At 44.4% G+C, this 16428-nt stretch overlaps 1 protein-coding gene across 1 annotated transcript in view; it reads left to right on the forward strand.

Annotated features, from left to right (window-relative positions):
• ARHGAP18 (Rho GTPase activating protein 18) overlaps positions 1–16428 on the forward strand; it is a 544764-nt gene that overhangs the window by 155067 nt on the left and 373269 nt on the right. The gene's annotated exons all lie outside the window — the stretch shown is intronic.

Raw genomic sequence — 16428 nt, forward strand, 5'->3', positions numbered from 1 at the left:
GACCTGAGTAGAGGCTGGGTGGCCCTCCACAGGAAGAAAGAGCAACAAGAAAGAAACGGAGTCAGCCTTGGACTGAGACTGCCAGGTTAGAAATGCAGAGAATTTTGGAAGAATAGGAATGTTTTGTGTGTTTCTGTATTTGGGTGTACAGGAGAGATCGAGGGTTGTACAGATGGCGAGGACAATATTAGGGATGAGGAGAAAGGTTAAAGATCATGTGGTAGTAAGACTGAAAGGAATCTAATACGTGCAGTACGGCAGGAGGTTGCTTCCAAATAAAACAGCATTTTCCACAAATCCACTGGTGTCCGGAGCCTGTCACTCCACGATGCACTATAAAAGTGCATTAAACGTAGCAACCCAGCCGTAAATAAAATCACTCATTCTCATTATTTTCAAGGGAAGAGAAGCCTAGAGACTTAGCACCACTCCTTCAGCAAGCAAATTATCGAAGACTGAGAAAGGGGAGAAGGTGTACCGCGGGAAAAAGCAAGACTTGGGCAAGGGAAACTTCATTGCAGCATGTTTGTAGTAATCATCGAATATGAAGCTCTTGTTTCAGGAAGAAATAAACAGAAGCGCCTCATTTTTGGCTCATAAAGCAATTCTATTTCGACTGAAACCTTGTTGTCATATATAACATTTATCACGTCCTAATTTGTTTCTTAATAGATATCTTGAGGTCACGCACTATCTTTCTATGTCTCGCTTGTCTCTCCTGAATTTACTTTTTTTTGGCGGGACTAGTGGAATTGCGATTTACAGTCATGGTGCTAGATTGTGGAGCGTATGCATGTGACGGGTTGAGATCGTAAAGGAGGAGGAGGGATGTCGTGTCCATGCACTTCAACGTTCTAGGAGATGAAGCCACCAGCTCAACTTAATGTATAGCGTCTTGCATCTAACCTCATTCACTTTCCACTGATGTGATCAGAAGGCTTTTGCGAAAAACATTAACGTAGTATGTTGTCTGTATTTTACTTCGTTGTTTGGGAAAACGTTTTCCTAGTGTTATAGCTCATTTCATTGTAACTAAAAAAAGATATGGGCAAGCTTCAACTTGCAGAATTGGCTGTCAAACATGTGAGCTCAACGGGGAATAAATCCGGACTGTAAAGCAGCTTAAATATTTTGCAAAAAAAGTTATTCAGTATGAGGAAGGGTATTTAACATTTTGTGAGCCAGTGTTTCATTTGCTCACATTGCTGGAAAGTATCAAAGACCGTGGTAAAACCATGCAATCTCGGAAAATAAAACAAAAAAATTAATGGAATGACAAACAGCATTGCAAAAGCTAATTGGATCATTGTATCATGGCAAAGTTTTCTGAAGCCTAAATACACAATAGCAACCACAATGGCAGCAGCGCTGCAAGCATCCTTTGTATAGAAAAGGAGCTAAACCATTGCGATCTTAACTCCCACACAGAGCAAGTACATCATAGGCAAAGACTGGCGAGCTCGCCTTAAACACACAACATGTCTGAAAGCTGAATTAATTACTAATGATTTTCATTTGTTAAGGGTTAAGAATTTGCATAGAATTAAGCTAATATAGAAAATAATGTGCAACCTGGAAAAATTGCCTACTTGAGTGTCCGCCATAAAATACGTAAGCCATAAAATACGTAATGCTTTTAGTAAATGCATATCATTATTAGTTGAAGTACAATTGGAGAGGGAATTGTAGTAGTGTGTTCTATTAATGATTTGTGCTGTGTATTTGCTTTATTTACTACAGTCCTTAAGTTAGCGAGGTTTGGGCCTAGTCTGCAAAACCTCGTATTAAGTTGCAATGTCTAATAAAATGGTGGGAAATGTATGACCTGAGAAGTAATGCTTTTATTGTTCACACTTGCTGATCAAAGATAAGCGAATGTCTTTAACCTTCTCATGAGAACCGCTGCTAGAATGTCTTGTATTAGAAATTGCAGCTTTGTTCAGTTTGATGCGTGAGACAGCAGTCTTCCCGGGAACCAACAATAGATGCACTGACTGGAGGACAGATTTCAACAAGAAAGTTAACTGACGAGTCTGACGATAGGAACAGGAGATGAGGAGCCAATCATTGACATGTGAAAGACAGTTTTGTTATATATTAGATTTGGATTTTAGCTTCTATTGGAGTAAATGTACGATTTTCTGACCAATGACAAGGTGGGAAGTTTCATTAGGAGATTCTGACTTAGCCCGACTGCACAGAGGAGAGTGAGCTCTTTTCTATTCTGAATTTCCCCATAGTGGTTCTGTTTGAGGAGCTGAATAAGTTCCTGCTGACTTTATTTTTAACTTTGACTTTATTGTTTAAGTTTTAATGCTGAATGTTGATGCCCTAGAAATTGTTTCTTAAATGGTTCAGATAGCAGATAGCTTACAGCCACTGCGTCTGAGCCATCCCCTTTCACTACCCAGTTGCTGAAGCTGACCAGATGGATGTTCAACTGATGAAGATAATCGCAGCTTGCTGATCCATATTGAGGAGAGGTATAACAAAAGGCTATTGTCCTTGTTGTAGGTTTTGTTCTTTGTTTCTAGGTACTAACCGCTATTTTGATAGAGCGATAGTTAGATGTCTTTCCAAATAAACTTTAACTAAATTGTTTTGCATGAAGCACAAACATGCTATTCTAATCAGAAGATTAGTTAGGGAGCTCTGGAAATGTTAACAGATTGCAATTAACCAAGAATTGATGATGTTTACCTGTTGAATCTAGATGTATGTCATTTCTATTGTGCACTTATTTGTGTTGTTAATTAGTACTGTGACTCTGGCATGCTTAATTGTTAATTCGTTGGTTAAATTGAGATTCTTTATAAGATTTCGTCAGCTGGTGTTATTCATGTATGTTTATCATTTGGTTTTGAGAATAATTTAGGTGACATTAGCATTGTTAATATAGGGAAATAAACTTTCTAACTTTTACATAACAGTGTGGTTATTCGTGGCCAAGTGGGTCATGGTGTGTGAAGATTATTCACTCCAGATTAAATGTTTATTTATTGATTAATGCTGAAAGGATTTTCGTTTAGATGTGAAGCTCATAGAGGAATCACTCCAAGCGTAGTCAAAAGGTCCATCAAACCTTTAACGCGTTCCCTTATGAATTAAATTATAAAAGACCAAATAAGGTCAGACGCGCTCACACAGGCACAGCACTGACAGTCCAGTTTACTCGCACTTAGAGCATGTACAACGTAGCCAGTTGCTGAAACCTGTCCCTACTGTGAAAGAAATCCTTGCTTACGTAGATTTAGAAGCTTGACGGCGTCTGTTATCAAAAAGAAACATAATTGATGAATCACTAATTACATTCCACATTTGTTTCAGGTTAATTTGTAGTTTATGTAAAAAATAAGCTGTGTTGTGTCATTACTAGGGTAATACACATCTTCAGTGTTACCTCCTTGTTCAAGCATGCCTTTACAATTTAAATCTGCTCCATGAGTCTTGACCAGCTTTGTGCATTTTGATCTTTAGTAATTTTTTTGAATAGTGTACTTAAATCTCGATTTAAAAGAGTGGCAAATATGTACTTGGGTTCCCACCCAGTGCTGTAGGGGTTTCTCAGTTTTATGTTCTGGTAAAAGTGTTTCTTGCTAAAACGCCACATCACATTTTATGTTTTTTTTTTTCCCCGATGATCAAGAGCTTTTCTCCTTGTATGGCGTTTTTAAGGCCACTCACATGCCATGTGAAGAATAACATTTTCTCAGTTGTGGCTATTGTAGTATAATAGATATGATTAGATAGTTCACATTGTAACAGTTGATTTTCACTACATTTGAAGTAATTCCCAAGTATCCAAATTGGGAAAAGTGGATTGAATGGATTGAACTATTTTCTATTCCAGACTTGAAAAACGTCCACAAAAGACTTAACCTAAACAAGACTTACATTTCTAACTCTCATGGGTAGTTAAGTGCTAACATTGTTACTTTTGTTTGGTGAAAATGAGTGTGTTGTTCTTTGGCAAAGAGGCATATTGTAGCTGTTATGAGTAGGGACACTGTAACCAGTGTAATTGTTTTATTTGTTGGGGAAACAGGATCAGTGAAGCCACAACTAGTGTGTTTGTGTTTTGTGTAAGGATATTTAGTACTGCCATTCTTTCTTTAGTAATTCAAAATATTTAAGATCATTTTGTGATAAAATCTATTCTAGTATATGGATACCTGATGGCCCCCACCCTTCCCGAAATATGGAATGCCACCCACACATATGGTGGTGTTGTGCCAGATGGGTACGTGAGTGTGTAGTTGAGTGTTCCCCTGCATTTTATGGGAATAGAACCAGGAGTGCCACACTGGGTTCAATGTCCGCAAAGAAGGAGTTTTATGCTAGCCCTGGCCTACTGGATATAAGATGTTGTTCAATGGCACTGCACAAGGGGGCATCTGTAGCGTTCAAGGACAACACAACCAAGGTGCGACAGTTTCAGGGCCAACTAATAATGTTCCACTGGTGGGAGTCTGAGGCTACCTTGGCTTCTGGGTACTAGCAATTTGAACATTTGCAGTCAAGGGTTCATGGTGCCCCAGACAAAGGCCTTGATGTTTTTAGCAGTGGATTTCAGCTTGGATAGAGCGACCAGCAACAATAGCATGCCCAAAAAGTAAGTGAATTTGGTACCATTTTACTGCTTGTATCCTTCATCATGAAGACAGGTATGTGTCCCCATTTGTATAGTCTGTCCTGGCCCTGGCAATGAGAGGATGAGAATATTTGGGCAGGTAACTTGGGCGGTCGAGGCCTTATAAATCCTTCGCACTTTGGAAATGAAATCACCTGCAAGGCCAAATTTTCTTAGGGTATGGAACAGTTAAGAACACTGAATCCTTTTGAACGCCTTTTCTGCGCCAAGAGATTGGGCCAAGACTTCGTCCTGTAGATCCTGGGATAGCCACACTAGATGACTTAGGGTGCGTTAGTGATTACAAGATGTAGGTCTTAGCACAACTGGGAGTGATAGACAAGCATGAGAATCCCCTTTTTTAAACAGGCTGCCATATCCCTGCTAAATTCCTAATATCCACATTGAGAAGGGATATCTGGTGGTAGCTACCACATAGTTGTGGGTCTTTGCCCGTCTCTGGGAGGGTGGTAATCAGCTCCCTGTTAGACCAGTGTAGTGAGCTACTGCTTCATTGTATACGGCATATAGGGAGTATATAATGTCTTGTTTTGTCCACTCATAAAACTCTCCAGGAAAGTCATGTTCACTTGGGAATTAAATGTACACAAGATTGGATATGGCTTGGGCTAGCTCCTATGGAGAGATTGCCCCACTTAGAAGTGCTTGGCCCTCCTCATTTAAACATGGAGCCTACCCTGTCTTCCCTCTTCCAATCTTCTGGGAGTTCAGAGGTGTACAGGGTTCGATAGTACTCGGCAAAGTCAGAGGCTATTTCCTGAGGATCCCTAACCAATTGTCCCTCAGTGGGTCACATGACTGGGACTTCCAAGGCCTCATCCCTACGGAGGAGTTTTGCAGCTGCCAGCCTGCTGCCTCTTTTACCTACTTATAATGTCGGGCTCTGAGGCGGTATAACATGTAATCAGCCTTGGACCTGGAGGTTTTTCAGTTCCATTTTAACTTTTTCCAACAGTCGTTTATTGGAAGGGGAGACCTTAGCGGTGTGTCATCGATTCTTGAATCTTATGTTTGCCCCGGGCTCAAGCCGCTGGCTCCACCTGTGTGTATTGGCTATGGCTGCATCACTCATTTACCCCCTTAGGGTTGCCTTAGCCCCCACCCATAAGGTAATGGAACCAGAATTCTCTGTCAGTTAGGTAGTGACATGCAATTTCAAAAGGATTTTCCCAATAGGCACGTTGTAGAAAGAGGTATTCAGGTGTCATGGTTTGCTGACTGATTTGGCCAGGTTCCAGTCCACGCAAAGCCTCTCCTATGGGCTTGGTGTTCCCTGCTACTGCAGGGCAGTGGCAGCCTTTGCTCCGTGGGCTCTGGACTTAGTAAAGTGTGGGCAGTTCTGCAGGTGGTCCCTTCATGGGCCCTCAGGCATGCAGTGGATGTTGTGGCAGAGCCCTGTTTTTCCCTACAGGCCGCCAGAGCATCACAGCGGCTATCTCCAATTGTGGCCAGACTGCACCCTTGCTTCAATGATTTATTGTTCCACTCTCCCTTTCAATTTCTGATGCAGGCTAATATGGGAAGAGGTTCCATTTTGCATCAACCAGTTGAAATAGCAATTGATGCTTTGGCACTACTGTTGATTTTTCGGGGCACAACTAGGACAGATGTGGTTCAGTATGTCATGTATTGGTCCGTGTATAGAAGCTTTTTTGTCACTTTCACCTGTTTTCACCCTAAGGCAGTCTATGCAATAAATTTGCTGAGATTAGAAGACAACATATTGAGTAAGAATGTTTTTTGTCCGTGGTTTATGGTTACCTCATGACCTGTCATCTAATTTCTAATTTCCATTCACCTAGTTTCTTTTCTGCAGATTTTGCAGGACATTTTATGATCTCTGGTACCCTATGTCTGACTGCATTTGGGATGACTGTGGAGAGACTAATATCTTGTTCAGAAAGCTGTGTTCTCAGTATTATAAAGCGATCACTCGGATGGTAAAACTGATCCAGGAAGTCCTGCAGCAGTGGTTGGTGAAGCAAACATTTGCTTTGGGGCCTGTCTTTTCTTTTATCCACACCACTAATACTAACAAAGCATTGTGACAATTTCGGAAGGATAGTCTTCATCTGTGCACCCTGGGGTTTGAAAGTGTGCAAATTACTTGTTGAAATGAAAATATGCAGCAATCATGGTTTTATTCCTGCAGTGTTTTTTTTCACCAGTTTGGTTAATCAACTGATAACATTGCAATAAATGCCTGCAGAACAAATTCGAAGTAGACAAGCTGAGCAGGATGTTTCTCTAATCACTTAGGGCCAGATGTAGGTAGGAAAAATTTAGCGAGTCGGAAATTGTGAGTTGTTGCAAGAAGAAAACGCGACTTCAATTTGCGACTCGCAAATGAAGTCGCACCGCAGATTGTGAGTCCGCTGTTTGCAAGGTTGCTTTTTGCGACCGCGCTAAAAACGAACACGCAATTTGCGAGTGGGTGTTGCAAATTGCGACTGTGCTGGAAATTGAATGCAGGTGCAGCAGAACACTCTGGAAAACACTTCCTGGCTCATGATGATGACATCACAGCCAGGAAGTTTACAAATACACCTGGGAGGAGGGAGGACCACACCCATTTCAACAGCAGAACTGCAGACAGAGAGCACAGGAGCTACCATGGCTGAGACACCAAGGAAGCGCAAACCTAAATTTGCAGAGAAAGAGCTGGAGGTGCTGACAGAGGAGTACTGCCAGCACCATGACCAACTTTTTGGGAGGGCCGCCCTCACCGTCCCAGAGGTGGAAAAGAGAAAAATCTGGATGGACATCCAAGACAAAGTGAACTCCCTGGGTGTCAGCCACCGTAGCATTGATGAGTTAAAAAAACGGTGGTATGACCTGCGCTCCCCGACCAACGAGAGGGTGGCAGAGTGGCTCCGGGAGATGAGGGGCACTGGAGGGGGACCGTCCACAATACCACCACCCACACCCCTGGAGGAAAGAGACCCTGGAGCTAGAGGCAGTGTGCGGGATGGGAGAGCTGGATACATCAGAGCCAGGACCATCAACCGGTGAGTACCATGAGACATGCATGTACACTCAATTATGCCATACCCCCACCCACCTTGTACACAGTAGCTTGCACAACCAAAATAGCTCCATTTCAGAGTAGCAAACACCTGCATGGTGCATTATGGGCAATGTAGTCAAGTAGGCAGTTGATAGGCAACAGTTTATTAGGAAGTTGATAACAGATGGTAGATACTGACAGTGTGTTCCCTATGTCCCACAGGTCTCCCACACGACACCACCGCCAACCAAAGTATCCAGGGGCCACCAGCCAACAGATGAGTCAGGACCAGCCACCACTGAGACCTGCACTACCAACACTTAGTCCCCTCATGATACACCAGTTGCCATACTGGTGTGTGATCCAGCACCTGGTCCCAGCCACAGTGCCACTGCAGAAGACTTGGAGCCTCCACTGCGTCGCAGGCGACGTGTAATGGTACCACAAGAGCCACAGGCAGAGTCAGGGGACACCTCCATGTCGCGTGCTGAGGCCGCACTCCTACGGGGTCAGCGCCTGCAAACACAGGAGATTAGGAGAATTTCAGGGGCAATGCGGCGCATGGAGCGTTATCAAAGCAGTGGCATGCGGCTTGTACACATGGAGTTGCAACAACTGAACACACATGTGGGCGACCTTGCACTCTCCATGAGACAACTTGTGGCCGAACTCATAACTGAGAGAGAGGGTGATAGGCAGCTACTAAACCGGCTGGACCGCATGTCTGCATCAATAGTCAGGCTGGCTCTGAACACTACTGGCCTTTCTAGGCGCACGGTCAGCCTCCAAGTTGACATGGGCCACTTTGCCAGTGATCTGGCACGTGGACTGGGCCGTCTCGGCCACTCTTATATAATGGATGGTTGATATAATGGAGGCACGGCAGGTGGCCAGGGGCGCGGCTGACATGCCGCAAGACAGCGAGGAGTGCTCCACCATCAGCAGTGTCTCTGCCAGTGACACCAGGGTGTTGTGCAGTGGAAGCGCAAGGCAGGGCACTGCTGACACCCCTGGTACCAGCCATGCTGGCCGAGGCCGGCGTAGGGTTTGAGCTCCACACTGTCCTGGGGTTCGGGCACATGAGGTCAATGTGTCCCATGCCAGGTGGACTTTTACAGCCTCTGAACTGTTGTCATTGTATATAGTTAATTTTTTGTTGCACAAATTAAAAACACTTGTTAGTTCCACTTCACACCTGGACTCTTTGTGTGTGACATTAGTGAGTGTGGTGACAGTTAGCACGTACCTTCCAAAGTATTGGTTTGCAATGTGTTCCCGTCTCAGTCTGCCTTGATTTGCAATGCTTCTATCCCCATTATGGCGATGTGGTAGCTCTTACTCTTCATCCTCCGAATCAGGGTCTTCAGGGGTGAGAGGTAGCCCACGTCTGGTGGCAATGTTGTTCAGTATAGCGCATGCAACAACAATCTTGAAAGCTGTTATTGGGGTATACTGGAGGGCACCTCCACTTCTGTGGAGGCATCTGAATCTTGCCTTCAGCCGTCCAAAGATCCTTTCTATAATGTTTCTGGTCCTTCTATGTGCGCTGTTGTATGGCTTTTCTGTCTCATTGCTGGGTGTTAAGTACGGGGTAAGTATCGATGGTCGTAATGTATATGCACTGTCACCTGTTTGGCACAAAATGTACAATGTTAGCTGTGCATAGATGGTATCCACATTGACCAGTGTGTATGTCTGCAAGGTGTGTTCAGCTATACCTAGGAGGTATCCATCTCCAAACTCCCCACGTTCTAGGCGTTGATGTATCCCACTGTGCCTGAAAATGTAGGAGTCATGTGTACTCCCTGGGAATTTGGCTACCATGTCAGTGATGACATAATGGGCGTCACATACCACCTGTTACATGGGGGAAGTTGGCAATCCTGTAGAATTCCAACTTGGTGCTGTTGATTTCTGCCTCATTCCTGGGTAGGTATATGTATCTGGACATGTGTGTGAGTAAGGCATCTAGGAATGCCCTGAAGAACCGTGAGAGTGAACTTTGGGATACCCCACCTGCCACGGCAATGACCCCCTGATAGCTACCCGAGGCCAAGAGGTGCAGTGAGCATAGCACTTGCACATGTGTAGGGATGGCGCAGCCGCGCACAGTCTGACGTTGTAGCTGTGGATTGAGTAAATCTATTAAATCTAGTATTGCTGCACTGCTGAGTCTATATTTATCATAAATCTCCTCCTCTGTTTGTTGGAAAAGTGTCTGCCTGGTTCTGTAAATCTTCTCCTGTCTCTGGCTCCTCCTCCTCCTCTGCTATGCAGCGTGGACTCTCCTCCTCATTCCTATCACATATATCTCTGCCATCTTGAGTAACCCAGGTGCCTTCTGGGTCTCCTTTTATACTTTGGTTCTGGTTACCACCTGCTCTGAGTTAGTGGTAAATTGGAAGTGCAAAATGGGCTTTTTGCGACTAGTCGCAATTTGCGAGTGGCTATTGCATATGGTTTGCGACTCCCAAATTGCGACTTCCTATTTGCGGGTCGCAAAATGGGGTCGCAAATTTTGGCGAGTCGGTAATGGCTTGCGTCGCATTTTGCGAGTTGGAAATTGGATTTTTTCATCCCATTTCTGATTTTGCTGGGTCGCAAATGGCGATTCGGGCCATTTGCGACTCGCAAAAGTTTGCTACATCTTGCCCTTAGTCACTGTCAGTCCACCAAAGTATTTGCCTTGATATGTTTGAATCAGAGATTCCCTTTATTGGTGTATTTGTAGCGAGAGAGAATTATCTCCTTCCTTTGTTTTCAGCCCCGTTTCAAGAAGAAGGAACCTAAATGCTCAGCTGTGCGCTTCAATCATTTATGCCTTTCCAAACACTCTTAGAGGCTGCAGAAGAGTTCTTGAAATTCAAACAGCACATCCTCCTTTCTAGCAGACCTTAAAACAGTTAGCTGATTTTTTATGATGATCAAATGAAAGTTTTCTGCTCTGGAAAAGTTTGGTTTATTGTGCAGGCAGTTTTTGCACTTTGTGATCTGAGTGGTTGAATCAAAACACTGCCCTTAACTTTTTCCCAATTGAGCGCATACTAATTAGAGGTAAAATTTCAGATCCATGTAAGAACTTAGGGCCTAATTAAAAGTTGGCGGTACAGATACTCAATCTCAACGGCGACAGAGTATCCTTACAGCCAACATAATGGTCTGCCCACCCAATTTAAATGCAGGGGGACCATAGGTTTGACTACGACAGTGACTGCTGTCACCACTGTAGCCAACCCTCTCTAATAACCCAATGGAGTGAGAACCATCAGTTAAAAGAAAATGGCTATATGTCCACCCACCCAATCAGCCAAGTTTTTTCTGTTCATCACTACCAGGCAAACCCTGGAGGTGAGGGACCGTAAAATGCTAGTAATGCTCCCCAAGCCATGGAGGATGACTCCCATGGCAAGGGGAGCATTACTTTTATTTTTTTATTTTCAAAAACAGAATCACATTCCGGGATTCTGTTTTTGAAAATAAAAAAGAAGACTATTTAATCCAGGGCTGCATCATACTGACGCAGCCCTGCACTAAACAGTGATATGCATTAACAGGAACCTCCATGATAGTGGTTCCTGTCAATGCATTATAAATGACCGCCTGCTTGGTGGTCATTTATAAATTTGGCGGGTGGTTGGTGTTGGAGGGTGGGTCATTACTTGTGTGGCCTGCAGAAGTAATGGGTCTGCACACGACCACCACTGGGAACCAAACACCCCATTGTAGCACTTGACCCTCATAGCATTGCAGAGCAGTCCAAGGCTTACTAAAGGGAGGTGGTGTGGGCTAGTGATCACCTTTTTTTAGCACACAGGGATAAAACTCAATAAATGATTGTCCAGTTTGTTCTTTTTCTTTTGATAAAGTAAAAGTACATGTATTACACACAGCACTCAATACTACGCAACAATTTACAAATATACTCAAGTTGATGGAATTACTTTTGGATGACCTTATGGAATCATCTTGTCTCACCCAATATTTTCAACTCCCACCCATCCTAGGGTGGGGACACAAAACTTTCTGTTGCAGGGAGGCTGCGCTGCTTTTGCAGCTCCCCCTATCCATTGGCTTTCTCTTGGCAGTGATCCCAGCTTCCTGGGGCAACCACAAGCTGAGAGAGGGCCAAAAATGTTGTGCCTCGCAAGGCATTATGGGGCGCTCCCTCTGGAGCGTGCATATTTAATTAGTGGCTCTCCCGCTGAGCCGGGAAGAGCCACTTCGCTTTCGTTTTCATTTTCTTGGTCCATGCGGTCTTGTGCCCCATCTTGCTTTCTCTTGGGGCGTTGGTCGCACCCGGATTCCCCACGTGATGCTGCCTCTTTTGCGGGAAGTTCGGGGAGTCCAACCCCGGCTGCCCTTGCTAGCTTCCTGGCCACGCACCGCTCACTGGCTGTCACTGGAGGTGGCAGCCTCAGTTCAGTCTGCCTGCTCCTGTGGGCAGGCGTGTGCATTGGCCTGCCCTCCCCGCTCCCACCAGACACGGGCACTGGGAGCGGGAGAAGTCTGGGCCACACAGGGTAGTGCAGTGGCACTTTCCCCATCCTTCTTGCTGCTCCAGGGGTACAGTGAAGGCTCCTGGGCCCACTCCTTTGCTGGGACCTTCACGGCGAGCACAAGGGCACTCACTGGCTTTACTGCTGGTGGCCATCTTCGCAGGGGGTCCAATGGTGCCCCCCGGCTTAGCTTCTTTGTGGGGTCTCCCTTCCATCTTCAGGAGGAGTGTGACAGTGCTCCCCGGCTTATCTTTGGCTGCACGGGGCCCGGGGATGGGTTGCGGTGTCCCTTCACCATTGCGGGAGGAGGGGTACATGACGGTGCCCCCGCACCCCTGTTTACGAGCGGGTTAGTCTCGTTTGGACCCCGGTATGGGGTCTGTTTCCTCTCCAACTGCAATAGCACTCCCCCACACTCCTCTTTTTCATGGGGCAGACCCCGGAGGCACAGACCAGAGCATTAGCAAAGCCACACATGCGTTACTGCTCTCTCCAGAAAGGTTGTAGACCTTCTGGCAGCCATAACTCGGGTTCCTGTGGGCCATTTTGGATGATCTTGGTGTCATTTGCCCCCTGGTTGCAAGCTCTTGCCACCAGGAGCACTTTCTTCAGGCCTCCTGGCCTCAAAGACCCCAACTGTGTTAGGGAGCCAGTCCCACTGACTCCCTGCACCACCCTTTCATTTGGGTGCCTTCTTTTCTTCTGGGCAGCGCATCTTCCTTGTGCCAGATCCCAGTCCTTTCCCCCAACTTATCATGGGGAGGGGGTAAAGTGGTTAGCTTACCTGGCCCTGGCATGGTCCTCTCTGGGTCTGAAATCATTTAGGGGCAGAGTTTTTGCCGCAGTGGGCAGTCAGGGGGGTACACCTTTCGTGTTGTTCATGACATCTGTCTTCAGTCCCAGAGTCCTGCAGGGAAAAACTGCCAAGGGAGAGCTCTCCCTTGTGCCAGACCTTTTTATGTGGGGGCAGAAGTGTCAAGTAGGGCTGCACCTCTGGCCTATTCAGAAATGCCACATCACTTCTCCCCCCCGACCCAGTCTTCCTGCAGTGTCTTCCAGGATAGCTCAAAATGGCATCGCCCAGGACTTAGTTGCCACATGTGCTCTGAGAGACTCAGCCCCTCTTCCCTGGGATTCCGTCCAGGGGCCCTCAGACCCGGTTCCAGGCCAGAATGACAACTGGCTGATAGACGCAAGGCCCTTCTCTGGCAGCTGGACAGATTGGTATTTGGCCCTAATCTTCAGCTGATTCAGACAAAGATGACATTCCTGGCTGACCCATAAGCTGTACAAATATGCTTTTCTAACCTACTGCATTATTCTTTTCATACAGGTTACAGTGTACAGTGGTGCGATTCTGGAGTCTGTGGACCCTTGAGAACTGGAGTTGCACCCTAGGCAAGCCTTTCCCTTTGGCACATAATAATGTGTCAGTAAAGTGAAAACAATAAAGCACACTGACTATCCCTCACATGTGTACACCTATCTCATAAGGCCTACTCCAGGTCGCCATCCACTCTGCATGGTCCCTTCTGTCCTAGACTACTTAAGTGCAGTTCTTGGGCTGCGCATGCCAGGAATCATCCCACGTGTGCACCCGTGATCATGTGTAACAAACCCAGGTCTTCTTGCTGTTGCTGGGTCACAGCAGCCTTTGCTTAACAAGGCTAAACCAGCTGTAAACACGTGCAGTCCATTTTTATCATGCTTACTGTGAGTGAGCACCAAACTATAAGGCTCCCTTACAGTAAAAGGACAAAACCCAGATGATCCAAAAGTGGAAAAATTGGGGCAGACCAGATAGTCTTCTCACAGTTGGGCATTCATCTACCCATTTCTTAAGCTCTCTCTGGACCATATTTCCATAGACTTTTGCCACGCCATCCTCGTACTAATCAGTCTATAATTCTTAGGATCTGAGGACAACTCTTTTTTATGAATCAATTTGATGATTGCACCCTCCCAGCTTTAGGGTATTACTCCAGTTAGGGATATTGCTCAGAACAGCATATAAAAAAAAAACTACTGCACCAGCTCATAGTAATCTTTATCGGTATCACTGAGAAAATATTTGTCCCATCTGATCTTGCCAAAAAGAGGACTTCCTTTGTGGAATATATGTAATTTTTGACAGAAGCTCCTCATTCACATACAGGATATATCAAGAGGACCCTACATTTCCACCTGCATAAATAGATTCTAAATGTTCTACCTACACTAGTTCTGATACTAGACAACATTATGCTGGCTGTTTTCCATCTCAGGGTGCACCAGTTGCCAGAGTTGTTTTGTGTATTTGGTTAATATTGCTTGTTGTATTCCCTCCCAATTTGAATCCTAATATTTCTGTTTTGTTTTTTTCCTTTAACGTTGTTTATACATCTGCTGTATACTACATATTTCTCTCTCCATCTGCGCAACTTTACAAGAGACCTTAACTTGATTTTTTTGTTTTTGATTTCTACATTGTACCACCGTTTTTTTTTTTTTTTAAACAAGCTGGCCTTTAGGTTATTTTTCCAGTGCCTTATTGATCTCAACTTCGTTTTATTTTTATGTATTTTATGACCTCTTTAGTTAGATTCATGTCCCAACCCACTACCTCGGAGTTCTCTATTATTGGGAGGCTAGCAAGTAGGTGCAACTCTCTCGCCTCTATACTAGTTGAAGCCCTTCTTGGTAACTACTATGTTTTATTAGTATCTTATTCCAGTCCTTCATGATCTCCCACGGTAGACAAGCTTTAAAAGGACCGTGATCACTTCCATCTATCATAAGTATTGGAAGGCTGACACTAACTGGATTGACCAAATGGGTATAAAAATATAAACATTTTGGTGCCCCTCTAGAATGATTTGGTATGCTAGTGAAGCTGCTGGAAAGCACCTATTCAACCAAATTAGCCCTAATATATCCATCAATCTTCCACCATTTTGTGTCTATCTTGGCGTAACCTGTGGCTTTAAAAATTGCTTCGGTTATGATATTCTATGTACATCTGGTAGTTTATCATGCAACGTGTTATCTGGGCAGATATTTTTATTAAAATCACCACTTATCAACATTCACCCATTAAAGTTGTCAAGCATAAAACTCTTCATATCCCCAAGGAAGAAACCACATTTATTGCACAGTGTTAGATTTTCCCCTTCCATACATATACACATTCACCACAATGAGGTGTTTCATCTGGGCCTAATTGATTTGCAGATCTGTTTTGAATATGAGTGTTTAGTTACATCTAAAGTGCAGTTGCTTTACCTCCTGTGTATACCTGTTGATACTAGGGTTAGTAAACCTGCAGAGGGTTTCCCCAATGGGTTCTCTCTTGCCTTAGAAGGTGTATATATATATATTGTTTTATATGAAGGGAAATTATCACATCCTGGCCAGAGGTTGAGGACCAACCAGTCAAACATGGAGAATTGGACTTTCTAGACTGCAGTTCTAAAAATCTTGTGATTACCATCAGAAACAATGTCTTAAACTGCAGGTGCTGGATAAAAAATCCACAAGAAACCAAAGTAGAGCAAGGAGAGCATCTGGCTCAAGTTCCAAGCAGTGGTGGAAGCCCTGAAGGAAACTTGGAACCTAGCTCATAAAAAAAAAAATCTATCCAGATTACCCATATCACCATCCACTGGACCCAATGCAGGGGCACTATTACAACCTGTTTGCAGGAACCTCTGCAATAGGCAATTTTGGTAGTGAGCTCCTTTTCTCCAACTCCAGACTCGGGCATGAAGATGTTTACAACATTGCTCATGGTTTCCATACGAGAAGCCTGAATTGCCTCTGCAAAGTCAGAGTCTTGTGAGACCAGATATTCACGTTTCGCGCTTTAATTTTTTAGGTGCCATTTTGCATCAAAAACTTTAATAATTCAGAAAGCTAGTTCTACTGATTGGATTTAATTCGTTTTGGTGTCCTATTTATTGAAATGTATTCTACTTGTTCTAAATTGCATCAGGATGTTTGCGTGCTGCATAAATATTTTAAACTTTGCCTCTAAATTAAGCCTGACTGCTTCATGCCAGCCTAATAGAGGGTTAAGCACAGGTTAGTTTAGTGACTTTTGTTGTTGACCCTAACATGTATTGTGGTTGTTTCCTGAGTGAGGCTTCTACACTTCTTAACCAATAACCCCAGTTTGTTACACAGTGTATCTGTTGTTTGAAGTTTTCTTCTATAAAATGAGGTCCTACCTATCTGCATACCTTAGCTTACCTTAGTGGAAATATTATTTAAAACCTAGTTTAAAGATTTTCTTTACC

The sequence above is a fragment of the Pleurodeles waltl genome, chromosome 5 (assembly GCF_031143425.1).
Source record: "Pleurodeles waltl isolate 20211129_DDA chromosome 5, aPleWal1.hap1.20221129, whole genome shotgun sequence".
Lineage (NCBI taxonomy): Eukaryota > Metazoa > Chordata > Amphibia > Caudata > Salamandridae > Pleurodeles > Pleurodeles waltl.